Raw genomic sequence first — 21862 nt, forward strand, 5'->3', positions numbered from 1 at the left:
ATTTATTTATTGGATTTATTATCCATCACAGTCCAAGAGTCTTTGTGGTTTTCAATAATAGAAACATAAAAATAAAATGTCCATGATAAATATTAAAATTATATTGTCATAAAATCATCAAACTATACTTACAAATCACACCTAGGAATCATGTATCACCATAAGCCCTCTGGAACAATTCCATTTTCAACTGTTTCCAGAAGGTTGAAACTTTAGGGGTTAACCTCATTTCCCTGGAGTGCTATTCCATAGAATAGGCACTGCCACAAGAAAGAAACATCTACAGTATGTATGAATATCCATGCTATGTGCCTTATAGAAATAGGGCATTGCCTGCAATTTCTTCTAGGGCAAATGAGTCAGAAGGTCAATTTTATCTGGAAAAGGTGATACAGAAGCTGTTTCAACACAAGCCATATGGAGCGTTATAGGTAATGACCAGAAACTTAAATAACACTTAGAAGCTAATTGGAAGCCAGTGCAAAGCTTGGAGCACAGGTACAATATGTTCATGTTAGCAGATGCCAGGCACTAAATGACCCACTGCATTCTGGACAAGCTTCTGGGTGATTCTCGAGGGCAGCTCCTTGTAGAATGCATTGCAGTAATGTAGCCACATGTGGTTAGGGTATGAGTTACTGAGTTACCCCATGTAGGGCTTTAATTGATGCATCTTCCAAAGATGGGTAAAGCTTCCACCTGCCCATGAAGCAGTAGCCATGAGTCCAGGACCCCCAAGTCACAGACCTGCTCTTTCAAAGGCAGTGCACACCCCATGAATAGACAATACTGGAGCTTTCAGAGCACCACAATGAACAAATAGAAACTATCTTGCTGGGATTCAACTTCAGCCTGTTTTATCTCATCCAGACCCTAACAGACCCAGGCATTGACAGCATCTCCTGCCTGACTTGGAGTTGCAACGTAAAGATAGCTATCATCAGCATATTGATGATACCGAATCTCAGATCAACAAAATCATCCCTCCCAGTGGTTTCATGCAGATGTTAAAAAGCAGAGAAAATAAAAAACTGCAGTAGCCTACAGAAGAGTGACTACCTGGCAAATGAGTCTCATTGGAATTACCCATTAAGGAAAAAGGAGAAAACTACAGAATAGTGCCTCCAATCTCCAATCCTTGCAGGTAGTCCAGAAGGATACCTAGGTTGATGAAATCAAAAGTTGCTAAGGCCTAAGAAGATCAAGAAGAGCACATTTCCTCCATTCTGTTCCATCAATGGCAGCCAATGCCATATCTGTTCCATGCCCAGGACTGAACCCTGATTGAAATGAGTCAAGATAATTAAATTCTTCTAGGGTGTTCCATAGTTGCCCAATGACTCACAGTGACTCTCACTAACAGTCCATAAAAAGGGACAGATGATAATTGTCAAAGATAGCTGGATCCAGGCAACGCTTCTTAGGAAGGGGGTGCCCATAATTTCTTTCAAGAGCTCCAGGACCACCCCATCCTGAAGGGAAACACTGATAACCATGGAGGAGACAGCAGAAACATGGATCCAAGTAAAGAAATGACTGAGTCATACTAGGGAGCATCCTGTCTACTTTCTGTAAGTCCACAGGCCAAAATGAGTCTCAGGTAACATGGCAAGGTATCATTTCAGTCACCAACCTGGATTTTGCCTATGAAGAGTTAAGAGATTGGTGAATCTGAGTGACTTCATTGGCAACACCATGTGCAAAATGGTCATTTATATCTGTTTTTATTTTTATTTTCTTCTGTTACTCTTATGGACTAAGATTAACCATACTATGCATAATATATTTCCTAAAAGAAATAAATACGTAAATAAATATGTTATATAAATTCTATCTAATCCCCAAAAGAGGTGCAATGGAAAAAATGAAATGTTGCTTATATAAACAGAGCGTGTTAAGGAATATGCATTAGCTTTAAAATCATATTTCCTTGGCTCCATTCAATTAACATAGAGGTAGTCAATGTGCATCACCCACCTATCACTGTAGTGATATAAAGCTTGTATTCATTAGTGATTTATTTCCACAATGATGGCTGAGTGATGCTATAAATTGCTAATGCAGAAATGCTAAATAATTACTGAAAATTTGCTGTACAGTTTATGCCATTTTGAGGCAATAAATATACGAAAACATGGTATACACTTTAAAATAACTTTGAAACAGCTTTTTTAAAAAAAAATTATGAAAATAAAGACAGACCTCCCCCAAGTCTAGGAAAACAGAAACAAAACCCCCAGCTCTATTTGCTTCACCACCATGAGGCCCTGAGGCTCTTCCCAAATGTTGTGTGGCCCTCAGGCACAAAGTAATTGCTGGTCCTTGAATTAATAAGTCACTAACAAGTCAAGCTCCACTAGAAAATTCAGCTGCAAGGCCACAGTAAGTGGCATAAATGCCACTCACCAATAAGGACAGAGGCATACTAGTTAGACAACACTGATGAAGCTTCACTGGTCTAGATATTTCACTGACAAAATAAAAAAGTGGCATGTTTGTGTAGGTAAAATGCACCCATTAAGAAGAAGATTTCAATGCCACAAGAGAATTCCTTCCCACCATGGTCGGTGAAAGATTCCACAGCAAACTTCATACAGTGTGAGTGGCTATGCCACTGACTCTTTCTCCTGCCATAATAATACATCAGGATTGTTCTGAAAACTGCAATCCAAACATGAATGTCCTAGCAACTAAGCAGAGCCATCTGCAGGATCTGATGCTTTCATCAAAATGAAGATGCAATTGTCTCACAGTTGTGATGCAAACTGTCCCCTTTTATATGTGCAGGTAACATCATGTTACATGTACAAAAGGGGCAGAGCTTGAATTGTTATGGCATGATACACGTTTCATTTGGCCCACCTGAAGACACCTCTGTGAACACAATGAGACTTCTGAACAAACATCCACAGGACTGTGCTAGAAAGTGTTTTTGTCATCCTTTCTGGCAAACATATTCAGCCAATAGTTTAATTCAGACGACAACATTATTTCACTTTTTACAGCAGCTATTGAAAATCTATTTCTCACACATGCCCTGTACAACATTCCCATGACAGGGAATTCTAATTTAGGGAATTCCAGCAGGACCATGTATGTTATTGTTCAGTTGATCTGAAACTGATAGCTCCACCCTTGGATGTCTTCTGGGTTGAAAGCCAACTGCAAATCTCTTACCAGTCTTAATACTGCATTTTGCATCTCTTTTTGGCATTTCAGTACTGTATGTAAAGTACTATATTTTTCCACAACAGATTTAAAAGTCTAGAGCCAGAATAATGCATAATAACTATATGAAGCATAATATTTCAATCTCTCAGTCAGAATGAAAAATAATTCATATGTAATGACTTTTGAGGACCACAGGTTTAGATGTTGCTGAAAGCAGAACGGAATGGAATATGCAAAGCAATATTCATAACTAATATTTAAGTCAAGTAAATGGCCCACATCTAAAAAATAGGAGCAGCATTCCCATAAATTAAATTGATGAATAACTTGGGCAAAAAAAAAAAGCTCATAAGCACTGAGTAAAGAGCAATGGTAATGAGTTTTTTGGAAACATTTAGAAATTAAATTTCCAGTTATATTATTTATTGTGTGAATAGTCAAGGTAGTACTCTCAGGAGGATTCATTAGGGAATATAGGCCAACAAGGCAAAGAGTTGAGCCCTTTTTCACACTTTATTCACATGCAGATCCATTCTGCTCGCCCCACCTCATTTGTCACATGGTAAGATTCACACCTAATGCTTTGTGTTTAATGCACAAGCCTTGTGAAGAAATCTTAGCATTCTTTGCACAAATAACTCAGGGGGAGCACTCCATTCTCAGCAATCTGAGAAATTTTGGAGCAATCTCCAAAAAAAGTCAAAAGCATTTCAGTCTCTAAATTGTTGCTATTATTTTGAAATTCAAGAAAGAATAGTTGTTTCCAGCTTTTAAATGAACGAATAAGCTCTGACTGCTAGAGATTGCATCTTTCCTTTCAGTGTATTGGTATTATCCTCACCCCTCCAATAACAGCCCTTCCTAACCAGAGCTATACAGTACTGTTGTTAGTCCCTGTGAAACTAGAATCATATGTATGAGAAGAGCTGGACTTGGGAATCCTTGTCTTCACATTCATAAAATGTCTGACATTTAAATCATGTTGTTTTCTATTGTATAATACCTCCACAAAGCAAAAGCAGAACTATTGATGATGCAAGTAAATGTAACATTTGACAACAAGAGATGTATAAATTATCAATGGATAAGGTAACGTTATCAGGCTTTAAATGCAGACAAAAGCTACATAGCAAGGTTCAGTCACTATTAAGGCACATTTTCCATCCCTGCCATTTCCAGGCAGAACAGGAATAGTTTCTGTCTGAAAACCTAAAAGAACCTCCTGCAATCTGATGTTTTACAGGAATGTGCAAATCACTGAAAGTCCCGTCCATTTTATTTTCTGAATCAGGAAAACAGTATTCCCATCTGCCTTTTCCTCCAATGTGTTTTAAAAATATATATGTAAAAAAAAAAGTAAGCAGTTATGATCATAAAATCATCATATCCTATTTAATACCTTTGTGACCTGAAGGAAGGCAGATGCCCAGACAAGATGCTTTCCTGTATGGGCCATCTTAATTAAAGATACTATCAATGGTTTGAAATTTTTCCTTTTCCTTCCCCTCCTTAACAATTTGTATTCCTTTTTTAATTTTTATTTATTTATTTAATAAAAGTTATATGGCCACCTATCTTATGCGCAATAATCCTAGGCAGCTCAGAACAAAACCAATAAACAGCAATAAAACAATCATATCACCTGTACAAAGGAGCACCACACTTTAGAATTATTGATGCCTCTCCTTTAAAACTGTATGTATTCTCATTCAATCTGATGAAAAAGACATGACTTTCAAACTTTATTCGAAGGAGGAAACACACACACACAGAGCCTAATAGGTTGTGTGTGCTTGATTCATACATTCCCCTTACTTATGAATTGTAGAAGTGTCCTGTTATTAGCCATACAATTATCCATCCATATCTAGGGAGCCAGTTTGGTGTAGTGGTTAAGGCACCAGACTAGAAGCCAGGAGACTGTGAGTTCTAGTCCCACCTTACACACAAAGCCAGCTGGGTGACCTTGGGCCAGTCACTTTCTCTCAGCCCCAGGAAGGAGGCAATGGCAAAAAACTTCTGAAAAATCTTGCCAAGAAAACTGCAGGGACTAGTTCAGGCAGTCGCCAGGAGTCAACACTGGCTCGAAGACACACATACACAAAAATCCATCCATATCTCTACAACCTCCTGAATTCATAACTCATAATACAATTCCAAGTTAAGGCATGTTGAGGAATTCATGATATCATATTGCTGTGTGATGGAGAAAAGTGCTTTTAAAAAAAAAAACCAGCAACACCAACACCAGTTGCCTCCATAATTTTGCAATAATAAACTAAGTTGCAAAACTATCCACAGAAAGAATTTCTAAAGAAATTCTCTGGCATGCTGAGAATGAAGAAGGGAAACATACCTCTTTCACAAGGAAATTGTACTGTTAGGAAATTGGAGAACCAATTTTGGCACAATGTTAATCCAAGCACATAAAGCAAACAATGGAAATAGAATGTCTTGCCATTTGCCAAATAAACTCAAATGAGAGACAGAGAGAGAGAGGATGAGGCAGTATAGTGTAGTGGTTCATGCATTGGATTAGGACTTGAGAGACCCAAGTTCAATTCTACCCTTAACCATGGAGGTGCACTGGGTGCAGTCAGCCTCTCTCAGTCCAACCTACTTCATAGTGTTGCTACTGCTGGGGGAAAATGAAGGGCGATTCCAATGTTAACTTAGAGAAAAGGTGGAATAATATTAATGGGATGCTATCATATCTATCAACTGACATGTACACACCTTTAAACGTTCCCTATTTCTGCTCTTTCACTTTCAAGAGATAATACACCCTTTACTTACAAGAAAAGCTGAATTCTACACCTTTTTTAAATGGCTATATTATTAATATCAACAGTACAAATACCTTCTCATAAAATATCACCAGGAAACCATATTAAATTCTGTAAAGCAGAGTTTATGGAATATAATAAAAGCAGCTTTTCTACCACAATGGGTAACAAAGGCACAAGTGCCTCAAAGATAGTTTTGCACTTAGCAGTTACATTTGCCATTATCAAAATTACATGCAGAGATGCGAGAGAGTTCGAAAAGCAGTCAAATGAGTGCTGTGCGGAAGGCACAGAGAGCAAAAGAGGAGCTTTGGGTTAAATAATGGCACTAAATCATGTCTGCTGTCCATGATCAGGAAGGTAGAAATCAATGTAGTATTCTGGGAAAGCTGTTTTCTCCTAATAAAATATAGACACCACTGTTTTACCCCTTCATTCAAAGTAAGTGTAACCTGCTTCTGAAATCCTATACATGTCTTGCAAGACAGTATGATGCAGGTTTGATAGAAACAACATTCTCCTCCACCTCCTAAGATCAAAGCACTTCAGCGCTAGCATCTATAGATCCAGTTGCCAGCTCAGCAGGGCAAATGCCTCTGTATCTTTCATAAGAAGGACCACCTGCTGTCTGCTACAGACATCTGTTTTACTTGGCAAAAATCAGAGAGGTACTGACCAAGTGTGGTAATAATGGTGAACCATATTTGAACAAGGTGTGATTTTTTTCATGACTCAGATCTCCTGGAATACTATCAGACTAGATAATTTGCATATAGTTTCCAAAATTCCAAGATTGGACAAGGTCTTAGAGTATGTGCTGGTATCTCAGGTCAGTTCTAGGATGCTTTGGTTGATATAGGTTACCTTGGTCCACTTCTGTCCTGCTTCAAGCTTAATAGTGGAACAGGCAGTATATCAATCACCTTGATAACATATTCTGGAAACTAGAGAAGAAAATCATCCCTGTTGATTCAGTTGGAATTGTCAGTGGCCTTTGATTGATACTATTAAAATGTGCCTTCTGAAATTGGTGCCCACAGATATGGTCTCTCTCTCTCTCTCTCTCTCTCTCTCTCTATATATATATATATATATACACACACACACACACACACACACACACGTATATACTCTGTGTTTGTGGGTGTATACACACATGCATATATACACACAAATATACAGTGTGTGTGTGTGTGTATATGTATGTATGTGTGTGTATATATATATATATATATATATATATATATATATGGTCTGTATATCTATTTACTCATCCATTCATTTATATATTCAGGTTATCAAGAAATGGGAGTTCAACCTGTAGCCCAGGTTTGGAGTTTGGGTGGATTAAGCTCCAATTCTGGATGACAGGTTTTGACATTCTCAGGTATTCTCATCCATTCCAGGAGATTACATATTTGTCTTTTTTTTTATCTGCACTCAGTCGTTACCGACTCTGCAGTGACTGCTTTTGGACGAGTCCTTTGCAGTTTTCAAGGCAAGGTGTTTCGGAAGTGGTTTGCCAGAGCCTCCTTCCTAGAGCAGAGCCCAGCTGGCAAGCACAGGAGGTGGGGTTTCCGTTGCTTCGCGCCTTTTTCGGGCAAGCGCAGCTTCCGCGCTACCGGCAACTGCTCCTGACTCCTTTTGCAAGGCGCCACCAGCATTTTTCCTCCCACCGGAGTGAGAGTACCCATTTATCTACTCACGTAAGTTTTCGAACTGTCAACTGGGTTGACAGGAACTGGGGGAGGAAGCAGGAGCTCACTCTGCTATGCGAAGGCTGGGCTTGAACCGCTGAAATGTCAACCATTTCTGGCCGGCAACTTTCAGAGTCATTAAGCCACTGCGCCACCGCGTCTCCTACATATTTGTCTACCATGAACCATTTCTTAGTTTCATCTCACAAGTCAGCCCAGGCCAGAATTGTTATCAGACTATTGATGGAGATGGTTATACTATATGTAACTTCTTCATAAAAGAAACCTTCTCTCATGACAGGTTACTGATGAACTATGAAGCCATATAAGATTTGGTACCAAGCTATCTAACAGACATATGCTCCCTTACATGTTTACTGGCTTTAACATCTATGGAACAGGCTCTTCTTTAATTCCACCATCAAAAATGGCACATCTGATGGGATGGTAAGCCTGGACCTCTTGCTGGTGCATAGTTCATTTCAAGCTAGATCATTCTCAAGCTAGGAAATAAACCTCTCTCTTTCTCTATAACCCTCATGCTGTTATTCAAACATGTATTTATTTAAGTAAGCCTTTATATGTGTTTTGATTGTGTTTTAAATACATTTTTACTTTTTTAAAATTTCCTGCTTTAGGCACCATTCATTGCCAGATACACAGAATAGATATCCAATAAATGAAATAATAAAAATGCATTATTCACTACCTAATCCTGAACCTTATACTCAAGATTTATACTGGACCTAACTTAAGCCATTGGCCTATCTAGCTCAATATATTTTCAGGGGTTTCAGGTAGGAATCTGAAGGAACCTGAGTCTTCCTCAGCCCTACCTCGAGATGCCTGGAATTAAATCTGGGAACGTTCACTTGTGAGACATGTTAGCACCATGCTACTAAATTTAACTCACTTTCATATTGTTGTCAATACAATATGAAAAAGCAAGCTTTTATCCAGAACTTAGCCCAAGTGAAAACTCTGTATCTACACTCAGGACATGATAAAAAACATTATGGACTCTTCTGGACTCCAACTTTTTGGAAAGAGTTACAAAAATGTATATAGTTAAAGGTTATTTTATTTGCAAGGGTAAATAAGAGAGATCTCTGTGTCTCCATCAAGGCTTTTGCATGGTGATATGGACAAAGTATCTGGTGAGTTCAAAAGCAGCCAAATCCATTTTTGTGGAGCCTCACTGAAATAACATGGGATTTGAAAGGAGCATTGAGGAAAGAGAACGGAAAAGGCAAAATGGGAACATTAGTAAGAAAATGCTGAAGAGGCTGAACAAGAACACAAAATGCACCTCAGCTCCAGACCACTGCCCGAGAGATCTTTAATAACTCCTCTACATTAAGAAAGATGAGCTCATGACAGTCGGCAAAAACATTTTCAGGGAGCCATGACTGATATACTCCATTAAATAAGGTTTGAAAGGTTTTAATAGAAGCATTTCCTAGATAAAGAGAGAGAGATGATAGATACATTTTGACATTCTTTAAAATGTGCTATGTGTACCTTGCACTGAAATAACAGTGCTGTCTAATTTCAAGATCAGTATTAAATTTAAAAGCTGAGATTCTTCTGCCTATATAAATAATTGTAAAGATATGCAATGATAGCATCAGGAGTGGTGGGAGCCAATGGCAGAAGATCAATCACAAAATAACTACTTTTTAGCATGTTTGTTGCCTTAATTGGCAGCTTCTTTGGCCTCATTATTTAAGGGGCCTCACACTGGTTACAATAATATCATGTAACTAATCAGATGTGATGATGTAACCAAACTGAACAAATTTAATTCAGAGCTAAAGTATTGAATGTTTTCTGGGATATTTTCCCAGAACCAGCTCTTGATATGCAATGACAATATAATTGCTACTAAGATAGCATTTTAAACAGGCTTAGAAGCAACAGTTAATTAGAGCTGCAAAGAAGTTCATTTCAAAATGCTATAATCTGAGAGTTGAAGATTGCATGGATTCTGTGCAGATCCTTTCATTCCTACTCCCCCAGAAGAAATCACAAACCTCAGGAAAAAAATAGGAAGTGAAAGATATTTTAGAAGCCATTTTGTTTTAGCCTCATCCCCGTTTAAATAAATAGTAAATAATTCATAGTCAGATTTCTTTTCCTTGTACGTGTTAGCCATTTTGGTGTCTCCAATTCTATTCTGCCACCTGAACCGTTATTCTGGTGAGGTTCTGAAGATCAGAATATATTAAATCAGGATATATTAAATACTTATGTTCTATAGGAAATAAGTAAACACTTCCAGTATGTTTAAGTCTTTCTCACATACAGTACCTAAAAGCTCAGCTCTGGCAGCCAGCAACTTTTCAGCCATGACTACAGAAATGTCCTTATACAGGGAAAAAGTTGTTAGGATCAATTCCCTGCCCGTTGTAATAATTTATTACTGCAGCTATTTGGCACTATTTTTGAAAGAACACCAAGTAACAATAAAAATGCTTACCTATGGTCCGTTCCTTTTCCTTTTTTTTTTTTTTCCCCAAATGTCATTACAGAAAAAATATCACTGTGTGCTTCAGTCATAAAATCTGCAGCAATATATTTTCTACCATGGCAAAGACCAAGAAGAAGTCATTCTTTCTTGAAAAAAATGAGGCGTGTCCTCATTTTTGCTCAGAACAAATCATTGAAAGTTGGTTAACAAAACATTTCGAAAAATGTCTGTCAAATGAAACAAAGCATTTTGCCTGCCAAATTGTCTGTTCTTTAGATGAGAACATCTGAATGACTGAGCTTTCATCTAGGCAAATAAAAAATGTAAATCTACTGTGAAACTTCATGCTATTTATTCTTGCCTAGTACAACATTTAAACCAAAAAAGAATTTAAGATAGTTGCCGTTTCAGGTTGCTGCATATTCAGTTTACTTTCCTGAGGGCTGATTCTTACAACTAAGACTAAGCGACAAGCTGTGAGTCGAGTGACAGTTTCATTCTGTTAATGTAATGAAGCAGTTGCATGATTACTTCACCATGTTGCCCTCTTCCAATTTTTCACCACACTGCTACATTTTGTCAAACAACTTAACCAGAACCTGGGCATAAGAAAACACACACACACACACATACACACACACACAAACACACGTGATGACATTATGACATCCCTAGAGGAAGGAAGTGGAGAAGAAAGAAACTATTCCAACCTATTTTTATGTATTTATTATATGAATTTTTAGAATACATTAATATCCTCAATATGGTTTCAATTAAAAAAATGTGAGCAGTGTTATAAAAGATCCACCAGGCAGGTTTCCATGAATTTCACATTTCATTTATTGATATTGTGTCTTTTTAGGGTGTTTTTCTTTCTTCTTGAAAGAAAATTCTCACTTGAAGCAATAATGTTTATTCTGAGGAAAAAATATACGTGTGCCTTCAAAAAACCTTGGAAGGACGTGCGTGTTATAATTGTAGATAGGCATTTAAAAAAAAAAACCAACAGTAATTGGCAAAAAAGAGGTGCAGTCATAGATTGGTCAATCTGAATTTTGTTTTGTTTTGTTTATACAAAAGACAATGTGTGTTTGTTGCTTTCCTCTACTCTCTTCTGATTTAGAGAAACATTTGTGTTCTAATATGGGCTGTGGCACTGTTAAATAGGCCAATCCTTGTCATGGCTTTGGCATGCCATTGTTCTTGGACACTAAGTAGATAAAAATAGATTCTCACGCCATACAGGATTGGAACTCAGAGCTAGAACGGAAACCCATTTGAATCCAGAACAGGTTGCTATATATGCTTAGAAGAGATTACAGGTACTACGCTTGCACTCAAATTAGTATCAGGGTCCATAAATTAGCAAGAAGATGAGAGTTAACAGTGCATGCAAAGCCGTGTCCATTTTAGATCATCTTCTTAACATTTGTGCTAGTTTCCTTCATATAGGATGTCTTGTTCTTTGTTTCTGAACAAGTTTGCAGTCTGGCTGCATTTTGAAGTCTTCAGCATAGTTGGATCAAAAGCATCTGAATATGATTAACAATAATACAAAATAGCATCAGTTGGAATATATAAAACGGAGACTTTCCTCCTATTTTCTTGAGAATCAGCTCCATTTAACCCAGCAGGATCTACTTTTGAGAAAATATTCAAAGGAATCCACAAGTTTTTTCCTCTAAATGGTATTAAAATAACTACAGTTAACATTACTGGAAGGTCAGTAAAAGATTTTAAAGGTACTGTAAATATTATTCAGCTAAATATTGCAATGTAAATTCATCCTACATATTTGCCATATGGCATGAGCAGAACCTGGTAATGGATATTATTTAAAGAGAAAGACTAGACAACCCGTGACCCGTTGGGCCATCGTATCAGAGATCTTTCCTTACCTAAATAGAAAAACGAAATGACTAAGGGCAAAAAAGCAGTGGGAGTGTCAGTGACTTACAACTTGCTGCCAGCTTCCCCATTGACTTTGTTTGTAGGAAGCTAGTAGGGAGCTTCAGAAATCTTCCTCCCTCCCTCCCTCCCTCCCTTTTCCTTCCTCCCTCCCTCTCTTCCTTCCTTCCTTCCCTCTCTTTTCCTTCCTTTCTCCTACTTTCCTTCCTTCCCTCTCTTCATCCCTCCCTCCCTTCCTTTCCACGTATAATATAGGCTTGCAACATTTGCCCTCCCTTCACCTCAGGAGAGCTGTAGTGAAGCCTCTACCTCTTCCTTCGCTGACCCACAAAACTACCTGCCACTTTGCTGTGGGGAGGTGGAACAAAGGGAGCCACAGACCATGAGGAAAACTGCACTTCCCGCTTCTCATTTTGCCATGTCCCCAAGGGCCCCATCCCTTGAGGGAGGAAGAGGGCTCACCCATTGAGCACCAGCTCCCCCCAGCCAGCCCTATCTTGCCAGCAGACATCTAAGTTGCTTCCTTATCCTTTCCTCAATGCCCACCTCTGTAAAAAGATTTAAGATTCTAAAACAGCTAATCGCTGCTCGCCAGTCAGGCCTTGCCACCAGCCAGTTGGGTGCAGGGGCCAGAGAGAGGTGGCAAAGAGGTCAGAATTTTCCTTCCTTCCTTCCTTCCTTCCTTCCTTCCTTCCTTCCTTCCTTCCTTCCTTCCTTCCTTCCTTCCTTCCTTCCCACATATAATATTCCTCCTTTCACACCCTCAGAAGAGCCCCAGTGAAGCCTCCTCCTCCTCCTTTTCAGTTGACCTGTGGAACTGCCTGCCATTTTGCTGGAGGAATTGGAACAAAGGGAGCTGCAGACTGTGAGGAAAACTGCACCCCTGCTCCCCGTTCCGGTGTGTCCCTGAGGGCCCCCTCCCTCAAGGAAGGAAGAGACTCACCTGTCAACCACCAGTGCTGCCCAGCCAGCCCTACTTTGCCAGCAGGCATCCAAGCTGCTCCCTTCTCCTTCCGTCAATGCCTAACATCATTAAGAGATTTCAAATTTCTGCCTCATTTCCAAAGCAGCCAAATGCTGCCAGCCATTTGGGTGCAGGAGACGGAGGTGGGAAAGAGGCTGGGGATATGCCCATGATGATTACGTGACCTGGGCTGACCATGGCAGCACAGCAGCACAGCAGTGCTGAAGCAGCCACAAAATTCCCAAATTTCAATCCCATGTGAGTCATGGATCCTGGATTTGGACACATTCTGTAAGTTAGCCCATTTGAGGTACCTGGGTTCAAAATTGTTGCCCTGTGATGCACCATTTCACCCAGTTGAAAGTTACAGACACAAGAGTTTTAGTAGTATATAGATAAACACAGCTTTGGATGTATGATTAGTCTCAGAAGTACATTCATAACTGTAATCAGATGTGCATGGCATCAGAAGTTGCTGGAGGATGCTTTTGAAGGAAGACGGCATCATTGATCAAACACAACTTCTTTCTCTGTGAGTCCAGTCATAACCAATAGGTAATTGATCTGCAGTTCTAACCTCTTCACTCTTCTATGAATAATTACCCAACAATAATAACATTTCTTTTCCTTGGACAACATAATTGCAGTATACCCAGGTAGACTAAGGGTTTCAAATCAATATTTTGATAGGTCTTTAAGATGACGTATTCTTTTAGCAAAAGCCACAAAAAAGATCTATGTTACAAAAAAAGTATATGCACCCATTGGTGATGATTTAGCGCTGTGACTAATGCAATGTATTAATTAATAATAACTACTAGGGGCAATTTTGCTAACAAATGTCATTTCACCTTCTTCTTTCTGAAAAAGAAGCAGCTCATTAAGAACTTATGGCTTGCCTAGCTTTAGCTTCCTTAGTACTACTGGAATTCTGCAGAAAATATGAAACAATATCAGCCATAATAATGGAAGGATTCAATATAGTGAGAAAAACAAGAAAATCAGTCACCTATCATGTTGCAAGACTGAAACTATAACCATATTGTTTACAGAATCCACAGATTGGTACAATTATTCCCTCGGCACAGACAGATATTATTAGTAGAAGACATCTAATCAAACTCTTAGGAACAAATATGGATTGAACAGAGATGTCCAATTTTGGTCCATCTGGCTGGCCTCACTCCTCCTCCTCCTCCTCTGCACTGTGAAAATTTCCAGAATGTGCATGGAAATTGCTAGCAGTAGTATAACCTGGTTTACCCAAACACTGTGGATATGTGGAAAATTGAGGAAACTATGTCAGAATCACCATAGTCAATATGTCCATTTGACAAATCTCAAATTTATCACAGGCAAAAGTCTGTTTCTCCAGGGTAAAAAAGGAACTGGACAAAAGAGTAGAAGAGAAGATGTAGAAAGAAAGGAAACGGAAATATTCCTCCCACTGCTTCTATGCTACCAATTGTCTCTTGCTATAGATAGAGAAGAGTACATTAGGGTGTTATGATGTGACTTCAATGTAATATGAAGCTCATCTCTAATCATCTGAAATAGGTGTGTGTGTGTGTGTGTGTTTCAGGAAAACAAAAACAAAACTGACCCTTGACATCTACGTAGGAACTTTCGAACAAGAAAAAGTTAGAGGTCCTAATAGTTTTCAGAAAGATTACCAGATAGTTGATCAAATAAGAAGTGCCATTAAGAAGGCCCTCTAATTGAATCCCACCTCAATATTGTGTCAAACAAGCTGGCACACTAGGAAAAAAGGAATTAATTGATCAATATGAAGTATCTACTCAGAGAAGAGGTTGCCTCTTCTATCTCTGCAAGATTAAATGTTCAGGCCTGGCCTTCTTCATTCACTTCTGGGGAAGATAATTTTCCTGAATCCCTGCTTCAGATACATCTGAATAATTGAACTCTTTTCAAAACAGACAAACAACAAAATTACTCGGACAGTGGTGTCCTACTATATTCCTGCATGAACCATGCTTACAGTGTACAAACCAAGCCCTGTTCCCTAATTTACCTTGAAGTTCCTTTGCTCCATTTGCAGTGGCAAAACAAGAAAAAGGTTATTTACATTGGTTTTATCACTGCAGATGTATACAATTATGGTGTTGTATTTCTTTGTGGAGCCCTTGGTGTTCTCTGACCTTGGTTGTTTGCTTGCAGACATTTCATTACCTTACTAGGTAACATCACTAGCGCTAGTGAATGTGGGGTTTGCTCCCTGTTTATATTCAGTAGCTTGCCCTGCCAGTGTTGGTAGGGGTGTGGTTTTCTCCTTGGTAGTTCCTGGATTAGGGTATTTTTTTCTGCTTGATTGTTTGTCTGGTGTTAATCCCTGCTTACCTGGCTGTTGGCTGCTGGAGAGGAGTGTTCTGGTCTTTTTATTACCATACCTTCTTAGCTATGGTTGCAGAATGGTTGCAAGCCATGTCCCCTCTCATAAATGATGGCCTGCAAGAAAATATAGTACTAGAGAATCAGTTATTTCATACAGAAGATGAACATCATTGATATGAATTGCATATATCTAATTTACTAAAGAACCTGTTGTCTAACAGGTGAGTTGGACTCCAACTCCCATTATGTCTACCCAGTGGGCCCTTTGAAGTTAAAATTCTGGGAGCTGATTGACTGCAGTGAGTAATAGAGCATACATTATTTGAGCCATGCATATTCATAAACAGATCCTGAATTTTTGCACATTGGTATCACAGGCCAATATAGAGCGGAAGATACACACAAAGTTGCATGTATGGCTATAAAGACAGGAGCCCAGTCAGTCCCTGCACAGTCGCTTGTGATCTGCATAGCAGACCACCTTGCCTCTGAAGCACTGTAAGCATGGTTCATGCAGGAATATAGTAGGACACCACTGTCCAAGTAATTTTGTTGTTTGTCTGTTTTGAAAAGAGTTCAATTATTCAGATGTATCTGAAGCAGGGATTCAGGAAAATTATCTTCCCCAGAAGTGAATGAAGAAGGCCAGATCTGAACATTTAATCTTGCAGAGATAGAAGAGAAGATACTCTTCTCTGGGTAGATACTTCATATTGCCAGCCATAGTTGCCAGCAAAACGGTCATTAAACCTGAAGCTCAACACTGCCCCACAGATACAGGCTGTGAAAGCCTACACCACTATATTCTTCCCTAAATTGTACTGCGTATCTTTCTGCCACCCTGATTTCAGCATTTTAGAAAAAAGGACTGCAAAGCATAGCAGAAGCACAATAAGCCGCCAAAATAATATAGAAGCAAGGAAATTTAATGTAATGGTTGGCTACACAAAGCAAAGGTCAGAAATGAAAAATCACTTTAGATAGCCTCTGTGCTGAGGGTGCTGGAATTGAAACAATGCATTCAATTGGCGATTTGCAATATCCACATTTGGTTTAGGTTCATGGTTGCATTCATCAAGTATACTTTTCACACATACATTAAATTAATATCAAATTCACCAAAACAGCCTAAATTATTCTCTGGATAACTTTTCATCTTGACCTGGAGCCAAAGTATAAGTAACAGGTTTTCCTGCATACTGTAGATTGTTCTTCAGACTTTGTCCATCTGAAATGTCTTCTAGCTTACAGAATGTACTAGGAAATGTTAGGATATTTCCAAAAACCTTTAAACCAACACAAATAGGATTCTGCTGAATATTTTCTCCCCTAGACAAAAATTAAATGAACACAGGAGATTTAGGGAACACGGGCACAAAATCATCCAGCCAAAACTCCAGAATTTCTTTTTCTGCTATTTTTACAGGTCTTGTTTTCCCCTTGTCTTGCTAGTATCACTTGACTGGCATTCTCCTTTCATGAATGATCTTGGCCAATCCAGTATTATGTAGGAAATGCAATAATATCACAATACTATGTAGTCATCAAATTTACTAATATAATATAAACAAAGCCCATTGAATTTAAGGCTAATCTCAGATCCTAAGTACAGAGAACATCAGCAATATTAAGGACAATCATATTGTAATGGCAGTAGCCCTGATGTCTTGGTGAAGAAGATATCCATATCTTATTGTAGTTGTGTTGTGCTATGGTAATTTCAGTGGAAATAGCAAAATAAACGTTTCTGCCCAAGTGCTTTGAGAATGTTTGAATGAACTAAGAATACTACTTTTCCCCTCTTATATAATTATATAATGATAAATTAATAGTTAATTCATTTTAAAATAATGTTAATAGTGATTGAATACATTTATTATTAAATACTTGTTATTTTTAAAAATGATTTATTTAAATTGAATCATTAATTCGAATCGTTCTTTCCATATCCTGAACCAGAGAAGGTGCAGGTCCATACATCATTAGGCTAATCCACAATGCAGTATGATTTTGGTCCAGCCTGATGTGTGAAGTCATCCATTAATGTGTCAGTCAAGACACTATAGCTTGTTCAACAAACCAATAGTTTAAAATTTCCTGGCTTAGCATTATGCATGAATGGAGAGTTTTTTAAATATAATTTCTGGATTGAATATATATTTTTCCCTTGCCTTCTGTCCTCTTTTTCTAAACATCTGACAGACAGAAAGGCAGAAGTAGATTTTGTCCATATTTGAACAACTCAGTCTCCATTTCAGAAAACATGCCCTGCTAAAGTGTAATATTTTAACTGAGCTCAGAACACCTTTAAGTAGGAATAAAATATCTGCAAACGTTGTTTAAAATGTAATTTATGCACCATTTCAGTTTCTACCTGAACTGCTGCATTCCAAAAAGAAAAAGAAAAAAAAAGCCATCAAAAGCATACATTGCTATTACCATTCAGAGTCTCTTGCAACAGGATCTCTGAAGCAGCAGCCTATAAAGCTCAGATATCTGTTAAATTATTCCTTTTTGGCACATCTAAGAAAATGGTGTTAAAGGTAATCTCTGGCAGTTTCTGCAAATTCAAGAGAAATCTCTCGTAACATCCTATATATCAGGAAGCTGTTTTAAGTAAATAGAAGACATTTGTGAGTGGCAGTGAGCTAAGTTTGATCGGCACTTACCCATTTGTATTGAAAATTGAAAGCTGCAATCAGTTTCATTTAACCTTAACCAAGACATAAGGTCTTTGGCAACAAATGTTTTGGTTTTAAAGTCATTTTCAGTGCAAAAAGATGTCTGTTGATACTTATCATGAGAAAACATATTCTAGACTGAAATAAAAACATCCACAAATTAAATATTAGCATTGGTCGATTTAATCAATACGAGAGCCACACCAATGAACTCTAAATCATTCTCATTGTTTTTATAATGCTAAGAGACATATTCCTTTGCAAATTCTGAATGGCAGATTACAACATTTCAATTTCCTAAGATCAAAATGAGAAATACATTCTTTGACCAGGCTAATAAATGACTGAGATGCCTCTGTTAACATCAAAATCCCATAGTGTGCTCCAGTCATTGTTTTTGAATCTCTGAACCTGATTAGTCCATGTACTCCATAATAACCCCGAGAGCACTGAACATATGTTGCAGGGAAATGCTGTCAAGAAAAAGGAAAGGAAGGAAAAAAAACCACAACAACCTCTAGGTAATCTCATTTATCTCTGTCACCCTTAATACACACACTCACTTATTCAGCAGTTACACAGAGAACTAATATATCTGGCTTATTATAATATTTTTATCAGAAATTGTGAGCTTAACCTAGCTCTAATGAAATCACAAAAATAATCCATCATTTAGCTCAGCTGAAGTTCGTATTCCAGTTATTAATCAACTACCAAATGGAAACCCATGTTACAAGCATGCAAAGGCCCTTTTTTTTTTATATCCAGTCTGCAGGACCACATATACAGCTGGGCCTGACAGCTGGATAATGAAACTGTGGATCTGCTGATTCCATATTTCATATCTGACAATAAGAGAAGTCCATCTGAGATTTGGGAAAAGCTAAGGTATGGGGAGCCACCATATCCTCAACAGTAAACTGAAAAAAAAAAAAAATTATAAAAATAATAATGCCTTTTAGTGGTAATCTAAAATCAGATGAAAAGTAATAGCCCTTGTATATCTGAGTTTAATTCTTCTAAATAACTGCCTGATGTCCTCCAGATTTTATAAACTATAGAACAGCAAGGGTCTATAGAAGTTGTAGACAGTTTTTGGTGAGCCATACTGAAGGTCCCTGCACCTGTAATATAACTAAATCAAAATATAAAATGAACAGTTGTGTGCTTAATGTCACATCCAGTTTGGGATGTAAGGGGATTGCATCACCTTTTCTAGAAGTATGAATTTTCCAAAATTCACAGCAGAGTTATGAAACTCTCCCTGTATTTATTTAAAATTATTTGTCAATTGCCACAACCTGAACAATTCTGGATGGCAAACATGAGCAAACCAAAATTGAATCTTTCAAACATTAACAACAACAACAACAATTTGTACATTGCCCTACTCTCAATGACTCTGGGTGGCTCACAACAATCAAAGAAATTACATAAAATCAATAAAACATAAAAAATAAAGATAATATTTATTCTGAAAGTAAAGTGAGTTCTCTGAATGCAGTAGAATAAAATACAGTGGTACCTCGGGTCATGAACTTAATTCATTCCGCGACTCTGGTCGCAACCCGAATTGGTCACAACCCGAATCAAATTTTCCCATAAGGTTCAATGTAAATACGGTTAATCCGTTCTGAACCATATGTTTTTTTTTTTTAAAGCCACAAAAATATGACACAAAGTACAGTACAGTACACTATGAAGAGAGAGAACGTTAACCTTGCTTGAGGCATGGAGGACAGGAAGGCGAGTGGGGAGGCGGTTATTGTTTGGAGGGAGAGTCCCGCCCTACAGGAAGCCACGACCACGTGTCACAGCAGGGAAAATGGCTGCAGATCCTGTTCGTCACCTGATGCGGAGTTCACGAACGGAGGCCAAATTTTGCGAACGGTGCTGTTCGTGACCCGAATTGGTCGTGAACAGAAGCGTTCGTGACCCGAGGTACCACTGTACTAGAAATCTGAAATGATAGAATCCTAACATGATAAAACAGGCTGTGCAATCTGAGATTGCAAATGACTGAGTTACTTGCTTACAGTTTCCCTATGATCCGAAGAACTGTTTTTTCCATAACTTAGGTCTTCTTCCCTCTTCTCTCACACCTTAGTATAAAATCTCTGGTTTCATGCAGCATGTTGTTATTCCTGCAAATGAGAATGAATTGGAAAGGCAAACTGCAATATCCTCCTAATTTACAAGTCAGAACTGTAGTCTTATGTTTGATACAGATATAATAGAAGACTGTAGTTTACAAAACACCAAAAGTTATTTATGTATAATCAGTCCTTTGGATGGATCACAAAACAATTCAAAGGGGAAGGGAGCTGTTGAAAGGTGCAGTAATAACTAGTATAAGGAAAAAATGAATACATAAAAGCTGCAGGCATTTAAAATTCAAAGTTGAATTGTCAAAACCTAATATGCCAAATAAAAATGTGTTTAACTGCATTGGGGTGGCAGCAGTACGCAATGCTAGGAAGGGCATGCTGTACATGAACCAAACTGCTGAAAACTAAATTTCATTAAAGGAGGAATAGGAAGAAAAAGTTAGGCGCAATCATGCCAGAGCAATAAACCAGGGATTATCCAAAATCTGAACCAGCCTGAATATAAAGGATGGTGCAGGAAACAACAACTATTCTACTTTCCCTCATCAAAAAAAGGAGAGGAGAGGAGAGGAATCACATTCTTTCCTTTCTTTTTGTAAATATGCTTTAAATGGCTGCATAGCGTCAAGGATATACTAAGTGTGACATTTCATTTAAGATAGTTAATGGTGTTTTTACCTAGGCAGTCACTCACCACTGGTTTTTGTGGTAAGGTCTTCATAAATAATGTGGTTTCTCTTTTCATTTTACAATCTGACAAAATGAAAATTGAGATGCTATATATCAGGTAATGCTTACATTTTGCTGAGTCATCCAGAAAATCTAAGCTGGTGTCTTCTGACATTCCTTGAGCTACTTAATAAATGTCCCTCAGTATTGCTGGTATGTTGAAATGATCCTATAACCATGCAGTTCCTGGAATGAATTTTCTGCAAATAATTGTCCTCTGTTTTGTTGAGCAAATTGCTTCATTTTCAGGTAACAGTAAGAAACCTTTCTCTGCTAATTAAATGTCTGCAGTGAGAGTCTGCAGAATGAAATGAAAACCTGGCTATTTTTATTTGTTGCTGACAGCCTTCCAGTCACAATGCAAGCTGGCCAAAGCATAGCACACAAATATCAAAACTGACATTCAAAAGCCCTACAGTCCTATGAAATATTTGCCCAGCAGAGCCAAATTCAGCAACTAAGTGCAGAGAGGAAAGAGGTTACAGCATCACACAAAGTCTGGTGTATATCATATGATCTGGATCCATCTTCCACATTTTGACCAGGCTACGTTCTGGCTTCCATACAAAGTTGCATCCAGAGTGGCAGAGTTTGCATGCCATATCACAGTATGAGTTATTCATAAACTTTATCTGTATACATCAGAGAGAAAATCCAGCACTCAGCATCCCAGCTAGGCTGCAGCTTTGCAGTCTTATTCCCTGGTCTCTTATGGGGACTCTGACAGGGTGCCTCATGACTGCTTTCCCAAACATAGATCCAGCCCAACAACTAAATCCCCCAAAGTTGTATGAAATCTGTGATATTTATAATGTATAGGGCTGTGTGGAACATTGAAGAGAGATCACTGCCTCCATCTATAATCACTTCACTCTAGACCACTGTAGTGATTTAACATGAGGCAATTCCTTGATTTGGAAAACTGAGGCTCTCCCACCTCAGCTCAAGCATTCAGTACAGTTCTCTGGCTTCAACCCTGATTCAGGAAAGAACTCC

At 38.3% G+C, this 21862-nt stretch overlaps 1 protein-coding gene across 28 annotated transcripts in view; it reads right to left on the minus strand.

Moving 5' to 3' along the window:
* Positions 1 to 21425, minus strand: part of LOC112542064 (uncharacterized) — a 148695-nt gene extending 127270 nt beyond the window's left edge. For 3 of the 28 annotated variants that reach the window (XR_015793790.1, XR_015793791.1, XR_015793792.1), the window contains exons 1-2: positions 20936 to 21353; positions 20066 to 20173 (exon numbers count right to left, since the gene is read on the minus strand). The gene's annotated coding sequence lies outside the window, so the exon portion shown is untranslated. The other 25 variants (XR_015793776.1, XR_015793775.1, XR_015793784.1 and 22 more) reach the window with 20 other exon arrangements.
* Between the last annotated feature and the right edge of the window lie 437 nt (positions 21426 to 21862).

Source organism: Python bivittatus, unplaced genomic scaffold, assembly GCF_059951505.1.
Source record: "Python bivittatus isolate LINGU-HERP-01145 unplaced genomic scaffold, Pbiv_v1 ctg000850_np1212, whole genome shotgun sequence".
NCBI classification, from domain to species: domain Eukaryota; kingdom Metazoa; phylum Chordata; class Lepidosauria; order Squamata; family Pythonidae; genus Python; species Python bivittatus.